General features: G+C 45.4%; 1 long non-coding RNA gene across 1 annotated transcript; it reads right to left on the reverse strand.

Annotated features, from left to right (window-relative positions):
* Positions 1-355: 355 nt before the first annotated feature.
* LOC119270722 lies at positions 356-1,992 on the reverse strand. Its single transcript, XR_005134291.1, has 2 exons — positions 1,317-1,992; positions 356-847 (listed from the first exon to the last, which is right to left on the reverse strand). It is a non-coding gene; the product is annotated as an uncharacterized LOC119270722 (long non-coding RNA).
* Positions 1,993-24,532: the final 22,540 nt, after the last annotated feature.

Genomic DNA, 24,532 nt, shown 5'->3' on the forward strand with positions numbered 1-24,532 from the left:
TCACAACCATCTTCAATCAGAAGGAACATGTCTCCACATTAATTAAAGCAAGCTTGCACAAGTATTAGTAGTTTAGTAATATGATTTAGGGGCTATTGATCTTAAAAACTAAGTGTAACCAAATTCAAGGTATAACAAGCTGAACCAAACATCTCCACTCCATTGCCAAGTACAAACAGACTGTCGTATGTACGAATCTCATCTCTCCCTCCTAAAAAAATGTGGAAATCATGGTACTGGTAGCACAAAAAATGCATGTTTGATCGCACTAAGCCTATGAGTGACTCTAGTGATTGCTAGCAACCACTGATATTACCCTAAAAAAATCTCTTCCAAGCAATCTGTTCAACTTGCATAGAGAAGAACCGTCTTTTCAATGACGTGCTCAAACTAATACATAATTCAGTTTGCATGCATTCACTAAAATTGAATTGTCTAAGCATGCACATTCTCACTGGTGCCGCTTATAGAGAAGCTAAATACATAATTTATTATCCAGACTAATTTGTTGCAATCAATATTTTGGTTAATAGTCCCCAAATCTGGCTGGAGCCAGCATCATAGATATGTCTAGATTGTGTAAACACTCACTGCCAGGAAAAAAATGTAAACACCTCTCCTCCGCCTTGACATCTGTTGTGGTCTCCACCACCATGGCATTGGGTCGTCGTTAGTGTGGCGGAGGATGAACTCCAAGCCATTAAAAACATATGATGCAAAAGCAAAGTACTCCATCCATTTGCCTAAACTGGAGCTGTATGAAAATTCTTGTAGTTCTTAAGTATTTCACAAATCTCGGCAGGAAGTAACCATCAATGTTGAGACTCCTTCAATATCTGCACCATCTCTGCTCATAAGTAATTGAAATATAAAATTAAATTCAGTATAATAAAAACTGAGTGACCTAAACATGGATTTTGAAACATTCGAATGGAAATGTCATGAGGATTGCTTTCCCAATCTTCAGAAACTGAAACATGCATCATCATCAAAATTCAGTTACAGAGTTCAGTTTCATATTTCAGGTTCTCCCAGAAAACATGATAAGGCAGAGGCTTCAATCTAAATCCCTAAGTGACTAATTTGAAGTGTGGAGTACTAAGCATTCCAGCTGTGTGAAACTAAATTCAATCCAAACCGAAATATAGAAGAACTACATAAGGTTCATCTTGGCATAGATAAACCACAACTTTTAGAAGTGCAAGGCATTGGTAATTCATCTCCAGACCATCGAAAACCCAAAGTAAGTTGTGAAATATTTCCAAACATCTAGAGCAAAATTGTCCGAGTTTCTGGCGCATTATCCACTGAATTACCTGACAATTCCAACAATTGCATCCAATAGTAGCAGCCACTCAAAATCTCTCCCAAATACATCATCGTGCAGAAATAATCCTTAGTGCGTAGCTCAAATCAGCATGAAACTACATGAGGATCCAATTCCAACCAAAGCAATATAATCAAGGGTAGCAAACTAATGGGGAAGGGAGACCGTGGAGATGCAGAGAGCCCAAGGCACGATGCGCACCTTGGCCTTCCAATATAATCAATACTCCCTGCCGCCTCCGCTCCATGGCTCGGCCACTCATCGCAAGTGGTGGAGGAAGATGCCCTCGGTGGTCGGCCCGTCCTGGCTGTGCAGGCGGCGACGGATCGGGAGTGGTCCAACCTGTGAGGGCGCTGCTACTCCTTTCCGGTGGGTTGTGGATCCCAGCGGCATCAAGGTAGGAGGAGAGCTGTGCACAACAGCGTCACCCGTGATGATACAGGAATGGCGGACCAGGTTGAGGCCCTCATCAAACTCGTGATCTGAGTCAGAGTACAAGCCCATTGAAGCAGCGCCGATGGCGTTGGCAGAGTGGAGCTAGCAGCTTGTAGGGGAGTGGAGAAGCTTTGTCCGCGGCCATGGGGCAGATGGGCGGCGACGATTTTTCTTGGGAGACCCGGAGGGAGACGGGGAATACTGGATTGGGGCGAGGGGCTTGGGAGGATGGAAACGTGCGACGTGTGGTCCTGAACCTCGTTGGTAGCGGCTATTTTTTTTTGCAGGGCATCGAGGCGGGGAAGGACCACGTGCGATCTGGGGGATGGAACGAGGTCGAACCATCACGATTAGAGAGATAAGTGAAGCACATGAAGCATTCTATAAAGCCATACTCAAAAGATATAAGTGAAGTGCAAAGAGCATTCTATAAATCAACCAAGGACTATCTCATACGAGCATGGTGCATAAAAGAAAAATGAAAACCAAATGCAAAAGACACTCCAAGATTGCACATATCGCATGAACGAAACGAATCCGAAAACATACTGATACTTGTTGAAGAAAGAAGGGATGCCTCCCCAGCATCCCCAAGCTTAGACGCTTGAGTCTCCTTGAATATTTACTTGGGGTGCCTCGGGCATCCCCAAGCTTGAGCTCTTGACTCTCTTCCTTCTTCTCACATCGAGACCTTCTCGATCATCGAACACTTCATCCACACAAAACTTCAACAGAAAACTCGATAAGATCCGTTAGTATAATAAAAAAAATCACCACTAAAAATACTGTTGCAAACCAATTGATATTTTGTTTTTGCATTGTGTCTACCGTAGTATAACTTTTTCATGGCTTAATCCACTGATATAAATTGATAGTTTCATCTAAACAAGCAAACTATGCATCAAAAACAGAATCTATCTAAAACAGAACAGTCTGTAGCAATCTGAACATTCACTATACTTATGATACTTGCAAAATTCTGCCAAAATTAGGAAAAATAAACAATTTATACAGAAAGACAGTGCAAAAAGAATCAGAACCATTTGACGTTCCAGTAAAAAATTAAAATTCATGCACTACAGCAAAAGTTTCTGTCCTGCACCGCACAAACCAACAAGCATCGTAAACATCCTAAAGGCAAACCTTGGCACATTATTTTTATAATAAAATGGAATTGTACAAGGGGATAATTTTTTTTGTTGAAAAGTTTCTGTAATCAAGATTCACAAAGTTGTCGTGAGCATGAACAAAGTTCAAGGAGCTCTCCCACTTCAACAGTGCTTGTCTTTCTCACTTTTACTTTCCTTTTTGAAAAGTTTTGGGTTCCCCTCTTTATTTTTGTTGTTTTTAAACTATATGAAAGCACTCAACAGAAATAAATGACTCTCTAAAACTTCTGGGTTGTCTCCCTGGCAGCGCTTTCTTTAAAGCCATTAAGCTAGGCATATAGTGCTCAAGTAGTGAATCCACCCGGATCCCAAGGTATATCAAAGCCAATTTTAATTAACAATGATTTGTAATTTAGTAGTGAGCACAAAGCAACATATATCAAGCAATGACGAAGGGCCAGTTCTTTTGGGTAATTCTCCCAGAATTGACCCCCTCCCCAGCTTCTCCCAGAATTGCCACTCCATCTTTTTTTACAATTCCTAGCTAGTTAAGGTCTAATTAGCTAGGAATTGTAAAAAAAGATGGAGTGGCAATTCTGGGAGAAGCTGGGGAGGGGGTCAATTCTGGGAGAATTGCCCAAAAGAACTGGCCCGAAGTCTAACTCTCTTCCTATGCATCGGCATGTCATAAAAGAACAATTCATGCACACCTAGTAAAGGCCAATGCATAGTATAAACAGTTTCTTGCAATTTTGTCATGTGGGAAACATAGAGAAGTGGAGATATAGTTCCTCTCTCATAATAATTACAAGTAGGAGCAGCAAGCACATGCATATTATATTCATTAAAATCATCATGTGTAACAGTCAAAGGCAACCCATCAATATAATCCTTAATAAGGGCAAACTTCTCCGATATAGTGTAGTTTGGAGAATTCAAAAAGATAATAGGACTATCATGTGCGGGTGCAATAGCAACAATTTCATGTTTAACATAAGGAACTATAGCAAGTTCATCTCCATAAGCATAATTCATATTGGCATCTTGGCCACAAGCGTAGCAAGCATCATCAAAAAGGGATATTTCAAAAGAATCAACGGAATCATAACAGTCATCATAGCAATCATCCTTCGGTAAGCACGAAGGGGAATTAAACAATGTATGAGTTGAAGAGATACTCTCATTAGAAGGTGGGCACGGGTGATCAATCCGCTCTTCCTCCTTTTGTTCTTTGCTCTCCTCATCATCTTTTTCATCCAATGAGCTCACAGTTTCATCAATTTCTTCTTCCATAGACTCCTGCAAAATATTAGTCTCTTCTTGGACAGCGGAGTATTCCTCAATATATAGTTTAACATAGGCATTAGAAGCATAATTCTCATAACAATATTTAAATATAGCAAAATTTTCAGATTTGTGAAAAGTAGCATCATACTTTTCAATCAAAGAAGCAATTTCATAAGCACCCTTAAAAGCAACAAATTCTTCAATTTGTTGAACATCATAGTAACTATAAACACCTTTAGCATAAGAAGATAAGAATCCATTATCAATAAACTCACATTGGTAGGGAAGGTGTTTCTTAGGGTTTTTAGAACAACAACTAAAATCATATAATTCACATAAATTCCAAGCATAGCATTGCAAACGTTGAATTTGACTCCATAATAATTTCCCTTTTTTAGATATACGGTGTCGCACATAACAAACATGCTCATCTAAAGATTTGCCCTCAACTAAGCTAGTTGGGGTTTCGGCACGAGCACAAAGGGATCGAAGATTATCCAAGTAAAAAGCTTCAGCAGTGTGATAGATTTTGAGTGGTTCTTCAACCATTGGTTCAGTAGGTACAACTAATTTTTTGGTATTTTACATTTCCTACCCATAACTAAAGATAGAAAACAACTAAGAACAGCAAATAAAAATTACTTAGTGATAAATCAAACAAGCACACACGAGAATATTCACCCCACGCTATTGCTCCCCGGCAACGGCGCCAGAAAAAGGTCTTGATAACCCACAAGTATAGGGGATCGCAACAGTTTTCGATAAGTAAGAGTGTCGAACCCAATGAGGAGCTAAAGGTAGAACAAATATTCCCTCAAGTTCTATCAACCACCGATACAACTCTACGCACGCTTGACGTTCACTTTACCTAGAACAAGTATGAAACTAGAAGTACTTTGTAGGTGTTGTTGGATAGGTTTGCAAGATAATAAAGAGTACGTAAATAAAAAGTAGGGGTTGTTGTAAGTAAAGAAGCAATAAAGTAAATATAGCGAGTATGGAAAAGTGGTGGTAGGAGTTGCGAAATTGCCCCTAAGCAATTGACTACTTTACTAGACCGATAGCAAGTATTATGTGGGAGAGGCCACTGCTAGCATGTCATCCCTGACTTGGAATTCTATGCACTTACGATTGGAACTATTAGCAAGCATCCGCAACTACTAATGTTCATTAAGGTAAAACCCAACCATAGCATTAACATATATTGGCCCCCTTCAATCCCGTATGCATCAGTTTCTATGCTAGGTTGAAGCTTCTGTCACTCTTGCCCTCCAATACATAGTCCTATCAACATACAACTAACCCTAGGGTGTGATCCACGCGCGCAATCATATGATGGGCACCAAAGGACAGCAACATAACCACAAGCAAATTAAATCAATCATAGAAATTCATCAACCACCGATAGGACAACGAAAATCTACTCAGACATCATAGGATGGCAACACACCATTGGATAATAATATGAAGCATAAAGCACCATGTTCAAGTAGAGGGTACAGCGGGTTGCGGGAGAGTGGACCATTGTAGGTAGAGGGGGGAAGGTGATGGAGATGTTGGTGAAGATGGCGGAGGTGTTGGTGTAGATCGCGGTGATGACGATGGCCCCCGGCGGCGTTCCGGCGCCACCGGAAGCGAGGGGGAGAGAGCCCCCCTCCTTCTTCTTCTTCCTTGACCTTCTCCCTAGATGGGAGAAGGGTTTCCCCTCTGGTCCATGGCCTCCATGGCGTGGGAGGGGCGAGAGCCCCTCCGAGATTGGATCTGTCTCTCTGTCTCTCTCTGTTTTTGCATTCTCAGATTCTTCGCTTTCATCGTTTCTTATATTCCCGGAGATCCGTAACTCCGATTGGGCTAAAAAATTTAACACGATCTCTATCCGGATATTAGCTTTCTTGCGGTGAAAGAAGGGCACCAACCGCCTTACGGGGTGGCCACGAGGGTCAGGGGCGCGCCCCCCTACCTCATGGGCCCCTCGAGCATCATCTCGCGTGGATTTTTCTTCCCAGAAATCATATATATTCCAAAGAAATCTCCGTCAGTTTTTATTCCGTTTGGACTCCGTTTGATATGGATATTCTGCGAAACAAAAAACATGCAACAAACAGGAACTGGCACTGGGCACTGGATCAATATGTTAGTCCCAAAAATAGTATAAAAAGTTGCCAAAAAGTATATGAAAGTTGAATAATATTGGCATGGAACAATCAAAAATTATAGATACAACGGAGACGTATCAAGGGGTGTCTCTCTCCGTTGCAAACAATCACGCACTAGCTATCTTCATGTATCTCCTCACCTCGCTTTTCTATCTCGGAGATACATGTGTGATATGTTTGCATAAGAAACGAAAAAACACACTCTCTCTAATTTATCGTTTGTTGTCCCTTTCTCTTTCACACACATACTCTTTTTGCACACTCACTCATTCTCCTTCACACGCACTTGATCTCTCTCGACTTAGGCACTCTCTTCGGTCCATAGCATATGGATTTATTGAAAAGTCAAACATCACAAAGTTGGACCATGTACGTGGAGAAAAACATTCACATCTAGAACGGCAAACATCTACCCATGATGAGGTAGCGGTCCAGCGCCCCGTGGGCGGTGGTTCCTGCTCGTCTCCTGCATCATCGTCCATACCGTCGATGTCTTCGGAGTCGAAGTCGAGCATGTCGGTTAAATCGTCAACAGTGGCTACTAAGTGGGTGGTGGGTGGGCAACGAATTTCTTCGTCGTCCGCATCCCATTCTAGTCGGACATAGTTCGGCCAAGGTTCTCCTAACAGGGATATCCACGGAGGTGAACTCCATGATCGGCGCCCAGTCGGATTCGACGGGCATGGATGTAGGCAGCTCGGAGTCCGTGGCTGGAGGTGAATCCAGTGGTTCGGTGACACGGCTCTCGTAAGAGGTGAAGTCAGTATCCGGCTCTATCACCACTGAGAGTGCGGCCTCCATGGCGGGGTCTATCCCTCCACTCTCGGATGGCGCGATTTGCTCCGGATTGACAGCCGGAGTAGTTGTAGATGCGATCTCCCGAACACTGCCTGACGGCAGAGTTACGTCGTGCTCGTCATGAATGTGCGGCGCACCTGACACGGGCTTGAATTCGTCGAAGATCAAGTCTCCGCGGATGTCGGCAGTGTAGTTTAAGTTTCCGAATCTGACCTGACGGCCAGGGGCGTAGCTCTCGATCTGCTCCAGATGGCCAAGCGAATTGGCCTGCAGTGCGAAGTCGCCGAATACAAAGATCTGTCCGGGGAGGAAAACCTCACCCTGGACCGCATCTCTATAGATGATCGAAGGAGCCATCAAGCCTTATGGTGACGACACAGTGGAACTCTCAATGAAAGCACCAATGTCGGTGTCAAAACCGGTGGATCTCGAGTAGGGGGTCCCGAACTGTGTGTCTAAGACGGATGGTAACAGGAGGCAGGGGCACGATGTTTACCCAGGTTCGGGCCCTCTTGATGGAGGTAATACCCTACGTCCTGCTTGATTGTTCTTGATGATATAAGTATTACAAGAGTTGATCTACCACAAGATCGTAGAGGCTAAACCCTAGAAGCAAGCCTATGGTATGATTGTATGTTGTCCTACGGACTAAACCCTCCGGTTTATATAGACATCGGAGGGGGCTAGGGTTACACAGAGTCGGTTACAAGGGAGGAGATCTACATATCCATATTGCCTAGCTTGCCTTCCACGCCAAGGAGAGTCCCATCCGGACACGGGACGAAGTCTTCAATCTTGTATCTTCATAGTCCAACAGTCCGGCCAAAGGATATAGTCCCGCTGTCCGGAGACCCCCTAATCTAGGAATCCCTCAGTGATCCATCGGAATAAGTTGCCAGGTGCCACTGAGTATATGGGTCCTGCTCGTCCTCATGCTTGTGATCATCAGCATCGTCATCTCCCCCTTGGTTATCAAATTTTTCAAGTATAGGTGGTGGAATGTTCACAAGACCTTGGAAACACAAGAAGGTTGATTAATTAGTAAAGGGAAACTAGCTAACCTGCGTGCATGTGGATGAAACAATTATAATTACGGTGGAAGATAAATGTACCAAAAGCATGATGATTCCATGCAAAAACAATGCCACGAGTGGTGGCAGCAAACACAAGACTCTCATATTGAATTGCATCATAGTACTCATCCATGTACAAAAATTGATTTTTCAGCAATATCCATCAAGGCGCGGAAGTAAGGAAGGCAAATAGCTTGTCGAAGATAGCAACAACTTGTATAAAAGGACTCGCCGTCGTCTCACTGACATGTTGGAATGGGACCACATGGAAGTTCAGTACTCTATATCTGGATCAGACCTGTTACTTTGCTCTGAATGTTGAACTTTCCATTTGAACATATGGAATGCGTTGTTATTTTTTTAAATGGGTTGTATTTGTCCGCCATGGGTATAGAGGCTGACTTGTGGGCCTACCAGGTTGACGCGTACACAATCAGGAGATGATTGTACGTAGAGAGGATGACAACAGGGACCCACCAAGGTCATGGCAGTACGCAAGCAAGTGCCTCCTTATTTCAAGCCAATAAAAAAATGGCTCCTCCTAATGGATTTCTGACATCTGGGTCCCATTCCATTGTCGACGTAGTCAATAAACGAGAGAATTGCACAACGAGCTGCTGACACCAGGGACCCAGCAGCTCGCCCAGTTATTTTTGTTTTGGGTTAATTTGATAAATTTCACTCCAAATATGGTGATTCCAAGAAATGTCACTGCAATTTCCAAGCTTTGAAAAATGCCATTTCATGCCATTTCCAGTGGCATTTTTCGAAGTCTGGAGTGGCGTTTTTCAAAGTTTGCAAAAATTGTAGTGGCGTTTTTCAAAGTTTGCAAAAATTGCAGTGGAATTTTTCAAAGTTTGGAAATTGTAGTGGCATTTTTATGAATTGCCATAATTGGAGTGGCATTTATCTAATTTGTTTTTGAGACAGAAGCAGTGTGTCAACTAGGCCGTGTGGGGCACTCTGGCCTGTCTAGACAACCTTTTCTTTTACGTTTACCACAGACCAGCCCAGTAGTTTTTTTTCTTTCTTTGTGAAAATGGCTAGCCCAGTTTTTTGTGATTTGTCAAGTAAGTTGTTTTGTCAGGCCTGTTGGGCTACAAATATTTCAAGACGAGGAGAGCATCATTCGGCTGGCCGAGAAAATGGCCTATCAGCAACGAGAAATGGGATGTACATTTTTAAAACACATCAAACTGGCAATTAGTTTCAAATTTCTTTTTTTTCATTTCGAGATTTCAAACTGCATTGATTTTTATGCATGGACAATTTGTTGGATTTTATATTGATATACATTCATTTCTAAAATCAGTTTAAATGTGACTCGAAATTTCGGGATTAAAAACAGTTTGAACCGCACCGAAATATGTAAATTTCGTATAATTTTTTAACCGTGGCCACAATATGGGCTGTAATGCTAACAAAAAGAATATGGGCTCCAAAAAAACCCTTAAGATTAGAAAATGGGTTGTAAATGATTAGAAATAATGGCAGATGGGTGTATGCTGTTTTTCACGGATTTGAGGGTTTCCTAAAAACAGGTTAACGCACAAGCAGTGACTGTCGGATGTCCATCCAACGGCCGTCGTGCTTCTTCAATCTCTGCTCTTCCTACTCCAGCCGCTCAAACAAGAGTCGGCGGGATTGCCTGCTTCCTCCTCCCGCGGCTGGCTGTGCTGCCAGGCAGGCCTCACCACCCCACCGTACTCTCATCGCTGGCCTAGTCATCCCTCTACTCACCCACACCTGCTGTTATTCTCCGGTTACGGCAAACGAACCAGTAAACCCTCATACTCCCCTCCACGTGGGAAACAATTGCCGAGTCATCCCTGACTTCGTGTCATTCCCTTCGCCTCGCTGTCGTCCACCGTCCTGGTGCTGTCGGTGCGGCGTGGTCAACGACCGACATGCATCTGAAGTGGACTGTACATGGAGAGGCTGACAGCTGGGTCCATGGCCGCATGTAAGGAAATGCCTCCTTATTACGTGCAAAATAATGATTCCTCCACCTGACATCTGGGACCCACCGTAAGGACCTTTGTATTTCGCGAAAACAAAACGTTCCCGCCGCTGACAACTCGGGCCCACCAGCTATATCTTCACACGCAAGGAAGTGCCTCCTTATTACGCACAAAAATGAATACTCCCCCTACTAGCTGGGACCCGACATAATGGGAGGCTAACTTGTGGGCCTACTAAGTTGACGGGGATGGAGGGCTTTGTCAACTTAGTCAATATGAACGATTCTAGCTCTAGTGACCGTACGATGTCCATCCAATGGCCGTAGTGCTTCTTCAACCTCTGGTCTTCTTGCTCCAGCCGCCCAAAGCAGCGCCAGTCGTGTCGCGTGCTCCTGCCTCCCATGGCCGGCTGTGATGCCGCGGAGGCCTCACCGCCCCCTACTACTCCCACTGCTGGCCTGGCCATCCCTCTACTCACGCACACCCCCTGTTATTCTACGGTAACGACAACCTCACACTGTAGCTGAATCAGTGAACCCTTGTACTCCTCTCCGCGTGGGCAACCACTGTTACGTCTTCCCCGGCTCCGCGTCGTCCCCTTCCTAGGCCTCGCTGTCGTCCACCGCCATGGTGCCCTCGGCGCGGCGTGATCAACGTGGTCAAGGAACGGCTTCCATCGGAAGAGTACTATATGTGGAGAGGCTGATAGCTGGGTCCACGGCCGTAGCAAGGAAGTGCCTCCTTATTACGCGGAAAATAATGATTCCTCCACCTGACAGCAGGGACCCACCGGACAGGCCACCGTATTTCGTGAAAAAAAAAGTTTCCCCCTGACTGCTAGGACCCACCAGCTACATCTTCGCACGCAAGGAAGTGCGTGCATATTACGGGCAAAAAAAATGATTCGCCCCCTGACTGTTGGGACCCACCAGCTACATCTTCGCACGCAAGGAAGTGCTTGGCAGTCGGAACCCACCTGGTCGAAGCGTACGTAGTGTTGTCATTCTGGTCGCGAACATGTATGTACATACTGGTTGATGTAGAGGCACGCACGTGTCGTAATGGAGGCGTGCACATAGCATGTACACGTACGTACAACGGCTAGGGTGCAGGATAGAAAATACGGCCACGTATGTACATACGGGTGGGGTCTCGAACGCCTACTCACGCATACGTACGGCCAGGGCTCGTGTACATGGTTGGGTCGGAACAGAGAAGTTGCGCAGTCATCGTGATCATGGGAAGGCAATCGGCTGGGTCAGAACGGAATGCGTCGTCGTGTTCATCGGGAGCCAACCGGCTTGGACGGAACAGCCGATGGAAACGAGGCCTGGCGTACCGCAGAACAGAGGAGACGGCCTTGTGTTCGACCGGCCACGGTCGAAACAGGATATTATTCATCGAGAGGGGTCTGGCGTACCGCAAAACAGAGGAAACGGACTTGTGTTGGAGCACTACGGTCGAAACGGGGGCCCTGTTCATCGGGAGGGGTGTGGTGTACCACAAAACGGGACTCCACGGGATACTGTTCATCTCCACCGTCGACTACCTCCACGGGCTAATATTCATCCACCGTCGACTGCCTCCACGGGCTCCTGTTCATCCACCATCGACCTCCTCCAGCCTTCACCTGCGACTGTTCATCCATGGGCTCCTCTTCATCCAGCCTCCACCGCTCCTCCACCGGCTACTGTTCAGCCAGCCCTCTCCACGGGGTCCTGTTCAACCACCCCTCCACGGCTACTGTTCATCCATCCCTCCACTGGCTACTGTTCAACCAGCCCTCCACCGACTACTGTTCAACTAGCCCTCCACCAGCTACTGTTCAACCAGCCCTCCATGGGGTCCTGTTCATCCAGCCCTCCACGAGGTCCTGTTCATCCACCGACTCAATCGATCAGGGTACTATTCATCTAGCGGCAACGGCCTCTACTACCACGGGGTCCTGTTCATCCACCCCCACCAGGAACTATTCATCCAAACCCCCCAACAATGCTCATTGTTCATCCAGAGGCAGCATCGATCGGCTTTAGTTAGCAGCAGTAGCGAAGGAATCACTCGGGTTCAGTTAACAGTAAGGGATCGATCGATCGCTCGGGTTTAGTAACGCATGGCCTGCAGTGCAATCGCTCGGGTTCAGTTAGAGCCCAATGCCTTGCTCGGGTTCAATTAGAGCCCAACGCCTCGCACACACGCACATACGTACGTACGAGAGAAACGCGCATCGCTCGGCCCCCGACCACCCATCGTAACCGGGAACTCCCCGATATTTTCCTCGCCCTCGCTTCTACCACGGTTTTTTCCGTCATGGACGGCCCAAAGAATGTCATGCAGCTGCGTCTCTGGCCCGCCCAGGATGAAAAGCCCATTTTCTATCATGATTTTTTGTCATAGAAGTAGGACCCCACCACATCTATGATGATACCGGGTTTTGTCACAATTATCGTCATAGAAGTGTCATAAGTATGACATAATTTTTTTTCATTCGGCCCAAAATGTCACGGATGTGTCTTTTTTTTGTAGCGTACCTCTTGAGCTTGTGTTGATTTTTCCCATGAAGAGGAAAGGGTGATGCAACAAAGTAGAGTAAGTATTTCCCTCAGTTTTGAGAACCATGGTATCAATCCAGTAGGAGACAACGCGTCGAATACCTGCACAAACAAACACCAACTTGCACCCAACGCGATAAAGGGGTTGTCAATCCCTTCACGGTTATTTGCAACATGAGATCTGATAGAGATGGATAAACGGTAAAGTAATATTTTTGGTATTTTTGGTTTATGGAATGAAAAGAAAAGATTGCAAAGAAAGTAAATCGGAAACTAAAATTATAGATCGGAAACTTATATGACGGAAAATAGACCCGGGGGCCATAGGTTTCACTAGAGGTTTCTCTCAAGATAGAAATTATTACGGTGGGTGAACAAATTACTGTTGAGCAATTGATAGAAAAACGCAAAGTTATGACGATATATAAGGCAATGATCATGAACATAGGCATCACGTCCGTGTCAAGTAGACCGAAACGATCCTACATCTACTACTATTACTCCACACATCGACTGACTCCTGCCTGCATCTAGAGTATTAAGTTCATAAGAACAGAGTGATGCATTAAGTAAGATGACACGATGTAGCGGAATTAACTCAAGCAATATGATGAAAACCCCATCTTGTTATCCTCGATGGCAATAATACAATACGTGTCGGTTCCCCTTCTGTCACTAGGATTGAGCACCACAAGATTGAACCAAAGCTAAGCACTTCTCCCATTGCAAGAAAAACCAATCTAGTTGGCCAAACCAAATCGATAGGTTGAAGAGACTTGCAAAGATATCAAAGCACGCATATAAGAATTCAGAGGAGATTCAAATAATATTCATAAATAAGTTGATCATAAATCCACAATGCATCGGATCTCAGCAAACACACCGCAAAAGAGTATTACATCGAATAGATCTCCAAGAACATCGAGGAGAACATGGTATTGAGAATCAAAAGAGAGAAGAAGCCATCTAGCTACTAGCTATGGACCTGTAGGTCTGTGGTAAACTACTCACGCTTTATCGAAGAGGCAATGATGTTGATGTAGAAGCCCTCCGTGATTGAATCCCCCTCTGGCAGGATGCCGGAAAAGGCCCCAAGATGGGATCTCACGGGTACAGAAGGTTGTGGGGGTGGAAAAGTGGTTTCGTGGCTCCCCTGGAAGTTTTCGGGGTATTTGAGAATATATAGGAGGAAGATCTAGGCCAGGGGGTCACCAAGGGGCCCACAAGTTTGGGGGCCTACACCAACTAGAGAGGAAGCTAATGATAATGATCATGAAACTTCAGATCAAGTTACTACCAAACCTTGTAGGTCAACCAGAGCATGTTCCACACTAGAGTGGTATGGTAATCCCGTTCTAGAAGTCATGTTACTGGACCATGACGAACCTATGAATTATGAAGAAGCTATGATGAGCCCAGATTCCGACAAATGGCTTGAGGCCATGAAATCTGTGATAGGATCCATGTATGAGAACAAAGTGTGGAATTTGGTGGACTTGCCCATTGATCGACAAGCCATTGAGAATAAATGGATCTTCAAGAGGAAGATGGACGCTGATGGTAGTGTTACTATCTACAAAGCTCGATTTGTCGCAAAAGGTTTTTGACAAGTTCTAGGTGTTGACTGCGATGAGATTTTCTCACTCGTAGCAATGCTTAAGTCTGTCTGAATCATGTTAGCAATTACCGCATTTTATGGAATTTGGAAAATGCATGTCAAAATTGCATTCCTTAATGAATTTATTAAAGAAGAGTTGTATATGATGCAACCAGAAGGTTTGTTTGATCCTAAAGGTTCTAACAAAGTGTGGAAGCTCCAGTGATCCATCTATGGACTGGTGCAAGCATCTCAGAGTTGGAATATAGGCTTTGATAAGGTGATCAAATCATATGGTTTTATACAGACTTACGGTGAACCCTGTATTTACAAGAAAGTGAGTGGGAGCTTTATAGCATTTATAATATAATATGTGGATGACATATTGTTGATTGGAAATGATATAGAATTTCTATATAACATAAAATGATACTTGAATAAGAGTTTTTTAATGAAAGACCTTAGTGAAGTTGCTTATATATTGGGTATCACGATCTACAGAGATAGATCAAGACGCTTAATTGGACTTTCACAAAGCACATACCTTGATAAAGTTTTGAAGAAGTTCAAAATGGATCAGTCAAAGAAAGGGTTCTTGCCTGTGTTACAAGGTGTGAAGTTGAGTAAGACTCAAAACCCTACCACAGCAAAAGATAGAGAGAGAATGAAAGTCATTCCCTATGCCTCAGCCATAGGTTCTATAAAGTATGCCATGCTGTGTACTAGGCCTATTCTATACCTTGCCATGAGTTTGGCAAGGGGGTACAATAGTGATCTAGGAGTAGATCACTGGACAATGGTCAAAATTATCATTAGGTACCTAAGAGGACTAAGGAAATGTTTCTCGATTATGGAGGTGACAAAGAGTTCGTCGTAAAGGGTTACGTTGATGCAAGCTTTGACACTGATCCGGATGACTCTGAGTCTCAATCTGGAAACATATTGAAAGTGAGAGCAATTAGCTAGAGTAGCTCCGTGCAGAGCATTGTAGACATAGAAATTTGCAAAATACATATGGATCTGAATGTGGCAGATTCGTTGACTAAACTTCTCTCACAAGCAAAACATGATCACACCTTAGTACTCTTTGGGTGTTAATCACATAGCGATGTGAACTAGATTATTGACTCTAGTAAACCCTTTGGGTGTTGGTTACATGGCGATGTGAACTATGGGTGTTAATCACATAAAGATGTGAACTATTGGTGTTAAATCACATGGCGATGTGAACTAGATTATTGACTCTAGTGCAAGTGGCAGACTGAAGGAAATATGCCCTAGAGGCAATAATAAAGTTGTTATTTTATATTTCCTTATATCATGATAAATGTTTATTATTCATGCTAGAATTGTATTAACCGGAAACTTGATACATGTGTGGATACATAGACAAAACACAGTGTCCCTAGTAAACCTCTACTAGACTAGCTCGTTGATCAAAGATGGTTAAGTTTCCTAACCATAGACATGTGTTGTCATTTGATTAACGGGATCACATCATTAGGAGAATCATGTGATGGACAAGACCCATCTGTTAGCTTAGCATAATGATCGTTAAGTTTTATTGCTATTGCTTTCTTCATGACTTATACATATTCCTTTGACTATGAGATTATGCAACTCCGGATACCGGAGGAATACCTTGTGTGTTATCAAACATCACAACGTAACTGGGTGATTATAAAGATGCTCTACAGGTATCTCTGAAGGTGTTTGTTCGGTTGGCATAGATCAAGATTAGGATTTGTCACTCCGGGTATCAGAGAGGTATCTCTGGGCCCTCTCGGTAATGCACATCATAACAAGCCTTGCAAGCAATGTGACTAATGAGTTAGTTATGGGATGATGCATTATGGAACGAGTAAAGATACTTGCCGGTAACGAGATTGAACTAGGTATGGAGATACCGACGATCGAATCTTGGGCAAATAACGTACCGATGACAAAGGGAATAACGTATGTTGTCATTACGGTTTGACCGGTAAAGATATTTGTAGAATATGTAGGAACCAATATGAGCATCTAGGTTTTTCTATTGGTTATTGACCGAAGAGGTGTCTCAGTCATGTCTACATAGTTCTCGAACCCATAGGGTCCGCACGCTTAACGTTCGATGACGATTTGTATTATATGAGTTATGTGATTTGGTGACCGAATGTTGTTCGGAGTCCTGGATGAGATCACAGACATGACGAGGAGTCTTTAAATGGTCGAGATGTAAAGACTCATATGTAGGACGATGATATTCGGACACCGGAAGTGTTCCGGGGGTACCGAGTACATATCGGGTCACCGGAAGGGGTTCCGGGCACCCCCGGCAAAGATTTGGGCCTATTGGGCCAAGAGGGGAAACGCAGCAGCCAGCATGGGCTGCTGCACCCCCCGTGTAGGCTGAATAGGAGGAGGAAGGAAAGGGGGGAAGAGAGAAAGGAAGGGGAGGGATTTGGCCTCCCCCTTCCTTCTCCCCCCTCCTCTTTCCTTATCTCTCTCTGGAAAACATAGAAGGGGGGGGCGAATTGGGGTGGGAGCCCAAGTAGGATTCGACCTACTTGGGCGCTGCCTCTTCCCCCTCCAACCTATATATATGTGGGGATGGGGGCGCCTAGAACACACAGAAATAACTGTTAGCCGTGTGCGGCGCCCCCTCCACAGTTTACTCCTCCGGTCATATTGTCATAGTGCTTAGGCGAAGCCCTGCACGGATCACTACACTGTCACCACGGCGTCGTTCTGACGAAACTCTTCCTCGATACTTTGCTGGATCAAGAGTTTGAGAGACATCATCGAGCTGAATGTGTGCAGAACTCGAAGGTGTCGTACGTTCGGTACTTGATCGGTCGGAACGAGAAGAAGTTCGACTACATCAACTGCTTTGTCAAACACTTCTGCTTTTGGTTTACGAGGGTATGTGGACACACTCTCCCCCTCTCGTTGATATGCATCTCCTAGATAGATCTTGCGTGAGCGTAGGATTTTTTTGAAATTGCATGCTACGTTTCCCAACACAAAGCAGCCGCACAACCCTTCCTACGTGCCAGACTCCCCCGACTGGGTGGCCTGGTTTGCCATGGAGCAAGACGTGGCTCGGCGCTGCAGCGTGCATGTAACACCCTGGATATGATTTACCTAATATGTAATCCAACTCTTGCCGTTTCCAGCGCTAAGTTATTTTATTTTCTCAGGTTCGGGTTTTTGTCTCCGTGTGTTGTTGTTGTTGCCATGCATCTCATATCATATCATCATGTGCATTGCATTTGCATACGTGTTCGTCTCATGCATCCGAGCTTTTCCCCGTTGTCCGTTTTGCATTCCGGCGCTCCTATCTCCTTCGGTGGTCTTTTCTACCTTCCTTTTGTGTGTGGGGGGTTAAAAATTTCCGGATTGGACCAAGACTTGCCATGCGGCTTTGGTTTACTACCGGTAGACCGCCTGTCAAGTTTCGTACCATTTGGACTTCGTTTGATGCTCCAACGATTAACCGAGGGACCGGGAAGGCCTCGTGTGTGTTGCAGCCCAACACCCCTCCAATTTGGCCCAAAACCCACCAAAACCTTCTCCATCATCTAGAGCGTTCGATCACGATCGCGTGGCCGAAAACCGCACCTCATTTGGACTCTCCTAGCTCCCTCTATGCCTATATATAGGTCCTTCTCCGAAATTCACGGGTCTTCCCTCCCCCCTAAACCCTAGATCCACTCCTCCGCGCGGCCGGACACTGTCCGCCGCTCGCCCGGACCAATCGCTGCGCGCCATGTGGCGGCCGCGGTGCCCACTTCGCCGCCGACCGCGCCGGCCCGCCCGAGCCCGCGTAGGGCCCCCGCGGCCCATCTAGCTCCGCCGCCGCCTGCCTCCTTCTTCCCGACGCCCGGCGCCATGCTCCTCCACGCCGGTGAACCCGCCGCCCGGCCGCCCCGGCGACCTCCGCCGCTCCACCGCAAGCGCCGCCTGCCGCGCGCCTCGCCCCTCGCCGCGCCGCCGTCACCAATCCGGCGACCTCCTCCGCTTCTCCCCGCCCCGGCCGGCCTCCTCCAAGTCCACCGCCGGCCGGCGTGCCGCGCCAAGTCCGGCAGCTACAGTAACTCCGGCGGCCTCGTTTTCCATGCGATCTGGATCTCATATCTAAAACTCCCCCTCGGTTGACTTTTGCCCCAAACCCTACTTATTTTGCAATGTTCATCATGCCGTAACTCTCGCATCGTAGCTCCGTTTTGGGCGTGTAGCATACCAAAATGTTCGTCTCAGAGAGTACATCATTTCATCTCATTGCATCATTTTCTTTTGAGCTCATCTTGATGCCCGAAATGCTGTTGGAAGAGTGCTATTTGAGTTAATTGTCAGATCTGCTGCACCAAATAGCTATTTGTCATTTTTGCCATAATTAATGTGTGCATGATATGCTCCTGAGCTCTACATGTGTTTTGTTATATGCTTTGCCATCTTTATAGAGGTTCTATCCATGTATTTTTGTGATGTGTGTGGTGACTAGCACAAGCTTGCAAAGTGGTGCATTCGTTAATGCTGATTTCAGGGACTTAGCCATTCCACTAAGTCCTTGATCTGTTTTTATCAATAAGCCATATGTTCATGTTGTTTCCTAGTGATCCGTGCCTCTTTTGAGGATGATCAGTAAGGATGATTTGTTAATCTTGTAGTGCTCTATCCATCCATGTCTTTGTTTGCATTTATGGAGCAACCTAGCTTGAGTCAATCGAGCTCTACTTTTGCTATTTCATGAATCTGGGCAGATTGTCTACTTGTTAGCGATTTTTCCGAGGATGTTGTTGTTGATCCGTGCATGCTATGTTGTTGTTCTTTCCATGTCTAGCTTATATAATTTGTATTCTTGATGGGTGTATGCTTATATTTTCATGCCATGCTCTGTAGTGAGTGCACCGAGCTCGTTAACATGCCTACTCGTTAACAGTTTTGCATGTTCCAGTTTTTCACTAAGTCTGTGATCTGATTATGTTTTTGCCATGTTCACATGCTTGCAATTGTATTTTCTGATCCCTTTTGGCTCAAGGTCACTAAGGGACTTTTGTTAAGCTCTTGGAGTTGCTCCATGTCATGCCTTGCTTTTCCATGTTAAGTTCCTGTAGCATATAGTTTTCATGCTTCAAAATGTGCTACCTGATCTGAAATTCCAGGCTTGTGTTAATTTCACTAAGTCTGAAACCTGTTTACCAATTGCACTTTTGCCATGCTTGTTTGAACCTGCTAATGGATGAATTGGCCGTAGCTTAGTGTTCATCTTTTGTTAAGCTTTATGAGTGGATCCCTGCCATGTATTTTGTTGCCATGTTTGAGTACTGTAGCATAATTATCTTGATGCATCTAGATGGCTACTTGCTGTTTATCGCAGACCGGTGCCATATTTGATTTGCTTGCCATTTCCAAACCGTGCATCCGATTCCGGTGTTCTTTATATCGATTTCAACCGAAATCGCCTCACCATTCCAGTGGCACTCTTGGATTTCCATGTTGAGGCCAGGTTCATTCATTCCTTGTCAATTCTTGCATATGCATCACATATCGCATCCCGCATAGCATACCATGTTTGCATCATGTTGTTTGAGTCGTTGCACGTGGTTGATTGTGTTCCTTGTGCTTGTTTTTCTTGTTTGGGTAGAGCCGGGAGACGATTTCGCTAACGAGGAGCCCGTTGAGTTTGCTTTTGAGGATCCAGTCAACTCTGACAACTTTGCAGGCAAGATGATCATACCCTCGAAATCACTTCTATCTTTGCTTTGCTAGATGCTCGCTCTTTTGCTATGCCTATGCTACGATGCCTACCACTTGCTTATCATGCCTCCCAAATTGCCATGTCAAACCTCTAACCCACCATGTCCTAGCAAACCGTTGATTGGCCATGTTACCGCTTTGCTCAGCCCCTCTTATAGCGTTGCTAGTTGCAGGTGAAGATTGGAGATCGTTCCTTGTTGGAACATTATTTTCTTGTTGGGATATCACTATATTATCTTGTTATCTTAATGTATCTATATACTTGGTAAAGGGTGGAAGGCTTGGCCTTTTTCCTAGTGTTTTTTCCACTCTTGCCGCCCTAGTTTCTGTCATATCGGTGTTATGTTCCCGGATTTTGCGTTCCTTACGCGGTTGGGTAATAATGGGAACCCCTTGACAGTTCGCTTTGAATAAAACTCTTCCAGCAATGCCCAACCTTGATTTTACCATTTTCCACCTAGCCTCTTTTTCCCTTGGGTTTCTGGAGCCCAAGGGTCATCTTATTTACCCCCCCCCCCGGGCCAGTGCTCCTCTAAGTGTTGGTCCAACCTGTCAGCTGCCGGTGGCCACCAGGGGCAACTCTGGGCTGGCCTACCCGTACCTTGGACAATTTGAGTGTGCCCTGAGAACGAGATATGTGCAGCTCCTATCGGGATTTGTCGGCACATTCGGGCGGTGTTGCTGGTTTAGTTTTACCTTGTCGAAATGTCTTGTAACCGGGATTCCGAGTCTGATCGGGTCTTCCCGCTAGAAGGAATATCCTTCGTTGACCGTGAGAGCTTGTCATGGGCTATGTTGGGACTCCCCTGCAGGGATTTGAACTTCCGAAAGTCGTGCCCATAGTTATGGGCAGATGGGAATTTGTTAACATCCGGTTGTAGATAACTTGAACCTTAACTTAATTAAAATGAATCAACTGTGTGTGTTACCGTGATGGTCTCTTCTCGGCGGAGGCCGGGAAGTGAACACGGTGTTGGAGTAATGTTTGCCGTAGGTTGTTCTCTAGTTCTTCGTTCGCGCTTTGCCTTCTCTTCTCGCTCTCTTTTGCGAACAGGTTAGCCACCATATATGCTAGTCGCTTGCTGCAGATCCACATATTACCTTGCCTTACCTATAAGCTTAAATAATCTTGATCGCGAGGGTGCGAGATTGCTGAGTCCCCGTGGCTCACAGATTACTTCCAAACCAGATGCAGGGCCCGATGACTCCGTTCTAGATGACGCGCTTGAGCTCAAGTGGGAGTTCGACGAAGACTCACGTCGTTACTATGTGTCTTTCCCTGATGATCAGTAGTGGTGCCCAGTTGGGGCGATCGGGACCGTGTCGCATGTTGGGTTGATCTTTTATTTTGGTACTGTAGTCGTACCATGAGTGATTGGATGATGTAATGCTATTTATGTACTTTGTGTGACGTGGCGAGTGTAAGCCAACTATGTACCTTCCCTTTTATTATCTATTTACATGGGATGTTGTGAAGATTGCCTTACTTGCGACATTGCTTTCAATGCGGTTGTGCCTCTAAGTCGTGCTTCGACACGTAGGAGATATAGCCGCATCGAGGGCGTTACAAGTTGGTAATCAGAGCCTTCCCCGACCTTAGGAGCCCCCACTGCTTGATCGAATTAGCAGTCGTTGTTGAGTCTAGAAAAATGTTTTGAGTCATTTAGGAATTATATATCAAAGAGTTTAGGAATTCTTTTTACTCCCCAGTCCCTTCATCGCTCTGGTAAGGCTTCCTGACGTAGAGTTTTGACTCTTCTCTTCTCAAATTTCACTAAAAAAAATTAGGATCACACGGGTATCTTGGAATCGTTCCGATGGATTTGTGACGAGAACATTGTTCTTGGTGCCTGCTGTCATTTAGGGGTTGTGGCAGTGTCCCGGGGAGTTGAGCTCCGAGGTGTTGTCGTCACAATTATATCATTGCAGTTCTGGAATACCTGAGTTTAGTTCGCCGACATCGAAAATCTCTTCTATGCAGTTGTTGGTGAGATAACCTCGACGCCACCCAGTACTGGGGCGGGAGTTCGGGAGTATTGCCATAACTTGTATAACGGATGCTTTTCGAAGGTTGAGGTAGATGGTTTTCGAAGTTTTTCTCGGTTATGTGTTGAAGGATGGATACAGCTGGATGTAGGATTTGCTAGATTTGGGTGAGATATTATGCTTCCCCTGTATCCCCAACACCTGATTGCATAACCGGAAAGGTTCGGGAGTTTCATAGGTGGGAATTCTTGTAGCTCTAGCTCTTCTTCCATGGATATTTGGTTTGAGATTGGGATTTCTTACCGAGTATTCGTTCTTGATCCGTACCTTGTTGATTTATTTCTCTACCTAAATTCTAAGTGGCTTCTCAATTTATGGATATGTGACCATTTCAATTGGAATGCATTCGTTCATTTTGTTCGGATGTGAAGACTATATGTTGCAATTTCATCCCGTTGGATTCAGCTTCAATATTTGTCAATCAATGTGCAAATGGATGTCAACCTCTTCAGGATGGCTCCTCCAACGCGCACGACTCCGAATCTTGATCCACCACCACCTCCTCCGGAGGCATGGCAAGTTGTGATGGCCGCAACCAATGCAAACACGCAGTTGATCATGCAAATTCTTCAAGAGCGCAACCAAGCGAACCAAGGCAACCAAGGCAACCAGGGCAACAATCAGAATCACTTTGCTACACTCAACCAGTTCCTTGCTAACCAGCCAAAGACCTTCAGCAATTGTGTTGAGGCAACTGATGCTGACGATTGGCTCGTGGACCTATGCAAGCATTTCGAGTGCAGTAACGTCAGGCCTGAGGACTTTGTCAAGTTCGCTTCCTTCCAACTCAAAGACCAAGCTGTAGAATGATTCCAGCAATACAAAGATTCCAGAGGAGGCCATGTGATTACCTGGGATGAATTCCGTCAAGACTTCAAAGCTCGTCATATTCCCCAGAGCGTGGTTGAAAGCAAGCGTGAGGAATCCGCAACCTGAAGCAAGGCTCTTTGTCTATCTATGACTACAACAAGTTGTTTCAGAAGCTCGCCCGCTTTGCTAAGCAGGATGTCCCTGACGAGAAGAGCATGATATACCAGTTCAGGGGTGGTCTCAGAGAAGAAATCCAGCTAGCTCTTGTTCTCTTTGAGCCCTTGAGGTATGATGAGTTCTACAACATGGCATTGAAGCAAGAGGCTGCTCAACTGAAGTGTGATGCTTCCAAGAAGCAAGTCAGAGATGCTACTCCTTCTTCCTCAACTCAAGTGGCCAAGCAGCAGAAGTATTGGCTTCCTCCTCCGTTCTGTCAGCCGTATCAGCAGAAGAGCAAAGGTGGCAGTGGATCTTCCCACCCACCCAACCCTGGCTTTCAGAACAAGACTTCGTCTCAAGCTTCAAGATCGAGTGCTCCGTATCACCGTCCGCTTTCAGAGGTCACGTGCAACAAGTGACAATAGAAGGGTCACTATGCCAACAAATGCCTCAACCAGAGGCGTCTTCCTCCTCCTCCTCCTGTGAGATCGGCAAGTACAGTTGTGGTCAAGCATAACCCCAAGCACGCCAAGGTCAATTTGATGAATGCAACTCAGGCAGAGGACTTGTCAGATGTCATCATGGGTAACCTTCCTGTTAACGATATTCCAGCTAAAGTTCTTTTTGACACTGGTGCATCGCATTGTTTCATCTCGAGACCGTTTGCATCTAAGCATGAGTTAGCCTTGCAAGTTTTGCCTAGACCGTTAGCAGTTGTCTCTCCCGGTAGGCGCATGCATGCTAACTCCATTGTTCCGGATGTTACTATCACTTTGGGTGACTACAAATTTCTGTCTTCTCCTACGGTTCTTGGTGACTTGGATATTGATCTTATTCTAGGAATGGATTGGCTTTCTAAGCACAAGGCTCAACTTGATTGTGCTGTCAGGAAGATTCAATTGACTCATTTGTCTGAGGATGTAATTGTCTTTGCCGCTCGTGATGATACCATCCGTCTGTTTTCTCTCAATGAGAAGGGTGAACTGGATGCCATCTCTCAAATTCCAGTCGTTTGCGAATATCAAGACGTCTTTCCAGAAGAGCTTCCAGGAATGCCTCCGCACCGGCCAGTTGAATTCGTCATCGATCTTGAGCCTGGCACGGAACCGGTTTGCAAACGTCTTTACAAGCTCGGACCTGAAGAGTTGAAGGAGCTGAAGAAGCAACTCGATATTCAAGAGCGAATGGGTCTCATCCGACCTAGTTCCTCTCCGTGGGGTTGTGGAGTACTCTTTGTGAAGAAGAAGGATGGAACGGACCGACTTTGTGTTGACTACCGTCCATTGAACAAGAAGACTATCAAGAACAAGTACCCACTTCCCAACATCAATGAGCTGTTCGAACAACTCAAAGGTGCCCAAGTATTCTCCAAGCTTGATCTCCGTATGGGTTATCACCAGATTCGAATCTGTGAGCAAGATATTCCCAAGACGGCTTTCAAGACAAGCTATGGTTCATATGAATACATTGTCATGTCTTTTGG

This window comes from Triticum dicoccoides, chromosome 1A, assembly GCF_002162155.2.
Source record: "Triticum dicoccoides isolate Atlit2015 ecotype Zavitan chromosome 1A, WEW_v2.0, whole genome shotgun sequence".
In the NCBI taxonomy this organism is placed as follows: Eukaryota; Viridiplantae; Streptophyta; class Magnoliopsida; order Poales; family Poaceae; genus Triticum; species Triticum dicoccoides.